Genomic DNA, 9,707 nt, shown 5'->3' with positions numbered 1-9,707 from the left:
ATTTTTCTCATAAGGGTTTAGGTCTCGTGTAGACCAGTTCATTTTTTTATAGTGAGATTTTCTATCCCGACTGTCCCACAGACACAAAAAACAACAGTACTTGGTGAACCCTAATTGCATTCCTAGGAGTATAGCAATGACTTTCAGATCACCACAGATGTGCCACTTGTGTTGTTCATATTTGATTGATTGGAGAAGTGTTTTCATATTTATATACGTTTCCTTCATGTGAACTGCATGACCTATAGGAATAGAGGGTAGCTGATTTCCATTATGCAGAAGTACAGCTTTTAAGCTTAGTTTTGAAGAGTCTATAAACAGTCTCCATTCAGATGGAGTGTGATCCAAATTCAAGCAGTCCATCAAACCATTAACATCAGAACAAACTACGAGGTTTTCTTTTTTCTCAAAAAAAGGAAGCAAATCTTTTTGACGCTGTCTGTACTGAGATATTTTCACATCATGTTTTAGAAGATTCCACTGTTGTAGTCTTGACCCTAACAGCTCAGCCTTTTCCTTAGACAAGCGAAGATCTCTTATAAGGTCACTCAACTCTGCTTGACTAATTCTGTGCGGATCACCAGACCTATCGCTTACCTCAAAATCAGGGTCATAGGATGTAGAAGGATGGGTTGCTCCTTCTAAACAGTCTTCATCACCTTCCTCTAAAATTTCATAGTTTTGGGGTGGAGAAGGGACTGGCAAATTGTCTGAGTGTGGTACAGGCCGAAGAGCAGATGGGAGATTAGGGTATTTAACCGTTCCTCTTTTCTTCATAGATAAACCTTGCTTAATGGGAGGAGTTAAGCAGAAATAACAGTCGTCTGTATGATTGGTAGGCTCACGCCAAACCATAGGTACTGCAAAAGCCATTGCCCGGTTTTTATTTTTCAGCCACTCTCGCAATATGACGGAACAAGAATTACAACATATATGAGGAGCCCATGATTTATCTTGGTCCCCAACTTTCACACCAAAATAATGTTCATAGGCTGTCTTAACGATAGGTGTCATTTTACGTTTCTGAGCCTTAAATGTTATTTCACCACATATATAGCAAAAGCTATCGACAGAATTCACACACTTTCGAGGCATTTCAGATCAGCACTTAAATTAATTTAAAAATCAACTTCACACGATAATTTCAATAGCAACCACGTGCGTACAATTGACAAACTCACATAGGTTATGTTTACTACTTAAGAACAGCTGATGAGAGGGGTGTTATGTAAACAAACATGTGTACCAACTGTTGGTGATGAAATATTTCATTTGTTGAAAACTCAATATACATATATATAATATAATGATACTATATCTTGAAAACAAGAGCTAATATATAATTTTTATGGTCACTTTCGGTTTCAACACGTGGAAATACATTAAAATCATCTAATTTCAACCCCGAAACAAAAACTTTGTTGTGTTGTGTTAGGATTCAAGGAGAAACTCATGCACAGAGTAGTATGATTTTTGCAATAGAAAAATCTTGAGTGGCGTTTTGAAGACATTAATGTTTGAGGATTTAATGTCCTCACTAAGCTTATTATATAGCTTAGCCCCACAGTACATGGGGTGATTCTTTGATACTGTCAATCTACTATAAGGTTGATGTAGTTGAGAGTTATTTCTGGTGAAATGTTCCTGGATTTGCTCATTTCTGGGAATATATACTTCATCAGCTTTAGCTGATAAGCCCCACTGTTCAAGACCATAGGAAATTACGGACTGAATTAAACTGTGGTACATCAAGGAGATTGTTTGTTTTAACCGACGAAGTAAATATAATTTACAGAGCTTCAGTTTGACACTATCAACATGAAACTTCCAGGTAAGTTTATTATCAATATCAACACCTGAGAATTTATTACAATTAATTTGATGTGAAGTTTCATTATTTCATCTAACCAAATAGCTTTTATCAATTGTTGTTTTTTTAGTAACGAAATTGAGCATTTAAGATTTAGCAGAATTTAGCAGCAGGCCATTTATAGAACACCAGTCAGAAATTTGATCAGTCACTTCATTAGGAGATGGGTTTCGTTCTGCCTTTTATATGCGATATAGATACACTACATCAGCTAGTTTCATCCTATAGCGTGGCTAAAAACAGCCGAAGATGGCCTATGATAATTTTTTGTGGATTGCTTGATGTTTCCATTATAAACGGACAAGCTTGATCAAGTTTTGGTGAAAGATCAGTTGCAGAGAACAGCAAATAATCAGCATAATGCCAGAGATATGAAGCGACTTGCAGCTAAACTCAGGGGTATATTTATGCCAGAAACTGTGCTACCAACTAATACTAGTAGAGGGAGGTGCACCTGCAGTAGGGACAGAAAAACAAAATACTCGTATTCCTGTAATAATTGCAGAAAAATTATTTATTTAGAACATTCTAACAATATTTTTCCAGATTGCATCGATTATTATTTTTATATCCATATTTCTAAATATTACTGGATTTTTTCCCAACCCCAAACCGTTATTTTAACACCTCGAAATATGTTTTGATCACCAAGTGATCATCTTCAAAAGAAAGATTAAAACTTTCAATCTTCCTCTTGAAGATGATCAGTTGGAGATCAAAACACATTTCGAGGTGTTGAAAATAACGGTTCAGTGTTGGGAAGATACTCCAGTAATATTCATTATTACACCAAAGGTTCCAACCAGTACATCACAAGTATCCATATTTCTACATGACTTTCTATTAATAATGAAGAATAAATGAGTTTTCGATTTTTCTATGCATATTCTGTTATCTCATATTTTGTCGAATCAAAAAGTTCCAAACATTAAGTATACTAAAGATATTAAACTTATATCATACCAAAGCCATTCAACTGAATAATATCCGTGTGTATAAAACATCTTCAATTCATTCTCTAACTATAACTCAGGCCAGAATTGATCAACATCTGATGTAATATTTCCATAATATGAAGGATTATTGAAATTACAAGGAAAATGTATGCACGTTGGAACGTTTCAAAAACTCTTTCGTTCTTTATCATTAGCGCGAAGTGATTCTTCAATAAATAAAGTCGAATATAAGACACAAATGCTGAGTCGACAAAATACAGGATGTAGTAATCGCGTAATTTTTAATTACTAATTACACTGGTATATTTCGCTTATGCAAATGCTCAAGGATGGATGTTTTAATAGGTAATGTGTTTCGACGTGAGATCGTTAAGAAAAAATGTTTCGATGACTAAATAGTCGATGAGCAAAGGATCGTTTTGAAATGTTTTTGAGACAAATCCAATTGCCTTAATTCCTCTTGTTTGATTCACTTATCTATATTTTCAGTTTTTGATGCATCAAATACGCTTATTTATCAACTTGGTTAATTTTTGTTTGAAGGTGATTTACAATGTTTCATGATGAATTTCACTAGTTCGGACTTCCATTGTCTACTATATAAAATGATTTGAAATCCCTGAAACAAGAAAAAAAGAAGATTTGAAAATGAATAGCTGAAAATAACAATTATATTAACCAAAATAAACTTGAAATGAAATAATAGTGAAATGAAATACAAGTAAAAACAGAACAATTGAATGAATAAAAATAAAGAAATGAAAAAAAGAAAATAAAAAGTGGAGAGATTCCAAGTCACGTTAGTTCACGCCATTTCGATTGTTAATATCTACAATCGTCTTCCGGTGATGACTGGACTGATTCCTCCGAAAGATGACTATTTATAGGTCGTTCGAGTACTTATTCCCGCTTTCCATTTTCCGCTTCACTGGTTCCGTGGGAGATGACCGTTTTGGCGGGAGTTGGCCATTTTTCGCTTGATGATGGGTTTCCATATGTTGCGTATGTCTACGCTGGCTTGGCTGAATACGTTGTTGGACAACATGTATGCGGCTTCCTTGAATTTTCTCCTAAACCAATGTTCCTCTCAGTGTAAGATCTCAGCTTGAGACCACTCGATGTTGTGTTGATGGGTCCAAACATGGTCTGGTATTCCTGATTTGCTGGTTTCCCCTCGCTGTGTTTGTTTCTTTTACTCGGCAATGCGAACTTTCAATGGCCTCTTAGTTTCACCAATATAGGATTCTCCGCACTCACAGGGTATCCGGTAAATGCAATTCTTGGAATCGCAGTCCGCGTTTGGTGGCCTGGTTTTCGTGAGGCTGCTACGGATAGTGTTACCGGATCCGAAGCAGGTTCTGATGTTGTACTTGGAACCATTTCTTCTTATTCTCTCCGATAATCCTCTGATGTAGGGAAGTGCAAGCACTGGTTGTGACAGCTTCTCTTCCTTGCGAGGCTCCTGCTGTCTTCTAGCCAAAGTCTTTTCTACCATTGCTTTGGAGTAGCCATTCCGTTGAAGATCATTTTTGATGATGTCTAGTTCCTTCTCGAGACCTTCCTTCGTATTACAGAGCCCAAAAGCAGGGTCTAATAGAGTCTTGATGATTCCTCTTTTAGTCGATTGATGGTGGTTGGATTCGTGGTTCAGATACTGTCCCGTATGAGTGGGTTTTCGGTATACAGATGTTTCCCACCATTTCTTTATTTTTATTTATTCAGTTGTTCTATTTTTACTTGTATTTTATTTCACTATTATTTCATTTCAGGTTTATTTTGGTTAATATAATTGTTATTTTCAGCTATTCATTTTCAATTCTTCTTTTTTAGTTGTTTCAGGGATTTCAAATCATTTATTATAGTAGACAATGGAAGTCCAAACTAGTGAAATTGGTTAATTTTGTTTTAGATTAAGTTTTGATAATTGGTACTGCTAGTTCTCATATATCATTCAATCCTGTACGTTTCGAAGGTTGCATTGTTTGAATGTGGTCTCTAGACCTTAGTTTCAGCCATTATGTCTTGTATTTTTCTTGGAATATTCCACCTAACATTCATCATTTTCTGGATTCTTGACATAAACAAAAGAACTGAGTGAGAACGGTAGATACTTGTGAACAATTTCTGTGAGATGTTTACTTGAACAACTCGATAAGTAGGTAGGTCCAAAGTGAGCCAATCACACTAAACCAAATGAATCCAGCTTCGGCACGACTACCAAACACTGAAAAATCTATCTTTTTTGCGGCACAGGCGGCTTCGCTACCAAGACCTGAATTTCCTCGTGAAGAATAATTCACCCCAAAGTTGACAGACTATGATATATTTTCTCCAATATACCAACTTCAACTATCAGCTAGGAGACAATGTCATGATCCTCTCAAATGACCTGCAGCCATCCAGATCAGGATTTCCGATATTGAGGCTGAGGTTGTTTACTGCAGAGCCTCTCCATCTTCTGAAAATCAGATATACCTGACATACATAGCTATGGAGAACCTTTTGGCCTCTGGTTTGGGCCTGGTTTGGGCCTAGGACTAATACTCAAATGTCTATCGCCTTATTAGAACACTTCGCACCGCACTTCCAACGGAACTTTTCGATCTGCGTATTGGGAGTGTTTATATATGGCAATGGAAACCTCTGAAAGCCCATAGGAAAGTCTCTAGAAGTTTCTCGAAGCGACGCGACATCTAGAACATTCGCGAAGCGCAAGTCGAGTTGAGCGCGACCTTGGCCAAGGCACAATCGATTGACGACGACCAGCGGCGGACGGCATAATTTTTTTCACGGGATGATTTACAACAATATTGAAGGGGAACGATCTGTTCAGGATATTTAGGAGGGAAGATTGCCATATTATGCCTGGTTTGAATGTCATGAACATTTTGGTGGTAATTGATTTTGACAATGATTTTGTGAAGGCGATGACAGGTCTCATAGTCTCATCGCTTCTTCTTTCAGGCTTGTTCTCTTTGGAATAGTTCAGTGGTTCAGCGTAACACCACAGATGATACCTGGTGGATCGAAAGAGCATTGTACGGTGTTGACTTATAAATGAGTTGTGATTTGGCTCTGGTTTTCAACAAATTATGAGATACTTTGGTGTTTGAACACATGTTCAATAATTTTGTCTTTCCCGCATTGACAACTTATAGCTCTTTTCCTTTATAAGATAGAAACCCTTATTTTATTACGTTATAAATGAGTCTGAAACATGTGTTTTGCACTTTTTGTATCCTAGCTTGATCACGCTTAGTTAGACAGAAGAAATACACATACATCACCAATGAATTCGTTCACTAAGAATTGTACCACGTATTTTTACGTATTTTACATTTTTTATTCCAAAAAATTAAACTCTATATTTTTGAAATATATTCATCTGATTATATCCTGTTGTTATGGCATGTATCGACTATATGTATATGAAAAGTTGAAAATATTGATAGTGTTGTAAATTATCCCCTGAAAAAAAATCAAGCTCGCCACCGCTGGTCTTCGTTAATCGATTGCGACTTGGCCAGGGTCGCGCTCAACTCGTCGCTTCGAGAGACTTCCAGATACTTCCCTATCGGCTTCCAAAGACTTCCTTCACGATAAATAAACACTACCAACAAGCAGACCGGGGAAGTCTAGTTGAAAGTGCGGTACGAAGTGATCTAATGAGGCGATAGACATTTGAGTAATAGTCTAAAGTTTCATTTAGAGTGTTTGTGTTGTATTGTCGGTGTAGTAGTTGATTGTACAGTGTATTCAATCATTAGCAAACCCATGGATAAAACGTAACAATGGTTTACCTAATGAATGCGACCCATGATAATAAAGATACCGTGTAGCGAAACGCACTTTAAATAAAATTTATGTTGAAAATGCTAAAATAAAATAATTATCATGGATTTCATGAAGTAACGGGTCAGATTATTCATAATTGAAATGAACAGGACACCGAGACAACGTAAGTATTCAATCAACTTGGGCTCTGGTGAATGAGATCGTTGAGTCAGATAGTATTTTTGTTTGTATAAATATCGGAGATAATAACCTTTTTTTCTCTGCTTAAGGCTGAATTTAATTCCATTGCAGTCATTACTGGTCTTTGAAACCATGTTCGTACACCGTGAAAATAGTTTATGCGTTGCTATTGTTTTTATAAAAGTATACCGCGTGTATCGAGTTAAGAAATCAGTATATCAGAATTTTGTGTGAGAATTGAAATAATGCCCAGAGAGTTCTTGCAAATATACACTGAAAATAATTAATCCACTTCACCAAATTGAAAAATGGGACAGACTACCAACGGCACCAGTGGAGATACCACCGTTCACAATGGATGAACTCATAGAGACCAATAGAAGACTAAACGTGAAAAAAAAACCCGTACCAGATGAACTCCCAGCGGAAGTCATCAAAGTTGTTTTTTAGGCACACCCGTAACAATTTCTTAGAATATTGAACCTCTTATTGATTCCTCAAAGAATGGAAAATAGCCAGACCCGTTCTTATTGAAAAAGACAAAAATGAAACGTACAGGCCCATATGCATCCTGAACATCATGGGAAAACTCCTCGAGCATCTGATAAAGGCGAGACTCTTGAGAGAAATAGAAAGAAAAAACGACCCAAATAAAAATTAGTTTGGTTTCCGAAAGGTAGGTCAACAGATGTACTTGCAAAGGTACAAAGACGAAGCAAACGAAAGGAATGGCAGGAAAAGACGCGCTTTCAACTCCGCACCACGGAAAGGGATCCTGAAGGAAATCAAAAGAAGAGACCTGCATACCTGTACAATATGACTGCCAGCTGCCTTGCAGAGAGGGTGCTAATAGTAGGATACAAGGGAGAAATGAACATCACCTGTGGTGTTCTACAAGGCTCCCACATTGTGGAATATACATTATGAGTTTTCTTTTGATGGACCCTAGGGAAGAGAACTTGATAGGCTACGCAGATAACCTTGTGTTGGTGGGAAAAAGGATATAGCCAAGTAAATGACAGCGAAGCAACTTAAGCTTGCCCCTCAGAAGTCAGAAGTAGTAATACTGGCAGTATCACAATTGAATTGGACAAAAAGAACATATGCAGTCAAGAATACATCAAATACCTGGGTATTCACATGGACCGATACATGAAAATGGGAGTTCATGTTAAGAAAATAGCAGAAAAGGCGGGGAAAGCTATAAGCAACATAAGCAGGATAATGCCCAACATTGGGGACCCTCGAGAAAGTAGCAGAAGAATTCTCTGCTCATTTCCCCAGTCAATCATGCGCTATGGCACAACAATCTTGAAAAGAGCCAGGGGAAAAAAGATGTAAAGAAATATATTACTAAGTGTCCAAAGGAAAGAAACCATAAAAAAGAATTTTCATAGAGAACAGCATCAACCAAAGCTCTGCTGATATTGCAAACTCCCCCCCCCCCCCATCAGATCTGCTGGTGCAAGAGAGAACAATAGTACAAAACAACGTACCAAGAGTGTTATTGAAAAATGGCAGCAATCTTGGGAGATAGACGATGGAAAGGCCAACTGGACAAAAAGACTGGTAAAAGACATGGAACCATGGATGAACAGAAAATAGGAGAGGTAAATTACTTTCTCACACATGGGTGTTTTCAGGCGTATCTGTTTAGGTTTAAAGTAAGTGACGCAGAAGAGTGCAGGTATTGCGGAAAGATAGACACGGTAGAACACACAATCTTTGAATGCATACGTTGGAAAAAACAGAGAAGAAACGCAGAAATGATGACAGGAGAATTGTCACTGGAAAACATGATGGGGAAGAAAACTGGTAAGCCGATAGCAAACTCTCCAAGACCATCCTGACAAAGAAAAGAAAAGAATAAAATCAATAATTATGAGGAAAAAGGAAGAGCCCTGAACCATCACTTTATCAAATCAAATCAAAATATGCTTTATTACCCAAGATATAAACATCTTATTGGCAAAGTCTAGTAAAGTAAAACAGGTATAAGGGACAATTAACAATATAAACTATAAAATAATGCTTAAACACCGGAGCAGAGTATATGGACAGAACAATATTAAGTCCAGCTGAACAGCTACAAATATAAGTACATGAATTTATGAATATTAAGTAAACGTAAATATATAATTCTACATAATGAACATTGATAGCCATTTTGTGTTGGTTTCAATAACTTGTTTACACAAAGCTACATGTCAATTATTCGATAGAGCCTTGGTAGAATTCGTCCACACTATAATAGGGCCTCCCAACAAGGTATTCTTTCACTTTCTTTCTGAATTTCTTTCCATTATATATTCGCCTTAAATTAATGGGAAGGTGGTTAAATAACTTCTTGCTTTTGAAAATAATAGAATTTTGTGTAAGGGCTAGAGAAGGTGTGGGAAGGGAAACGGAGTAAGACTGACGTGTACTATAAGTTGCGGTGTTCCCAAATTGATTTTTATATTTTTCGTGGATAAGACACACTGTTTCCAAAATAAAAAGACATACTAAGGTCAGAATTTTTTGCTTCACAAATAATGGGCGGCATGAATCCCTGTAGCTAGCCTTGCATAAATATCTGATGGCTCTTTTTTGTAGAGAGAATACCATATTGAAACGAAATTTTGCACAATTTCCCCAGAAACAAATTCCATAACGTAAATAGGATTCAATTTGTGCAAAATAAACAGATCTTGTGATAGTAATGTCCAACTCTCTTGCAACAACTCTCACTGACATCCTGCTGCTAGTCTTTTACATAAGTAGTCGACATGGAAATCAAATTTTAGATTTTCATCAATGAAGAGCCCTAAAAATTTGTTTTTCTCCAAATTTTCAATTTTTACATTTTCCAAGTGTACTTCCCCTATGTTACATCTAAACGTGATCACCTTTGTTTTCTAGAATCT

Source organism: Leptinotarsa decemlineata, unplaced genomic scaffold (assembly GCF_025532065.1).
Source record: "Leptinotarsa decemlineata unplaced genomic scaffold, Ldec_3_MD MMD2_tig00026354_RagTag_RagTag, whole genome shotgun sequence".
NCBI lineage: Eukaryota > Metazoa > Arthropoda > Insecta > Coleoptera > Chrysomelidae > Leptinotarsa > Leptinotarsa decemlineata.
Note: the sequence above shows the minus strand (reverse complement) of the source record.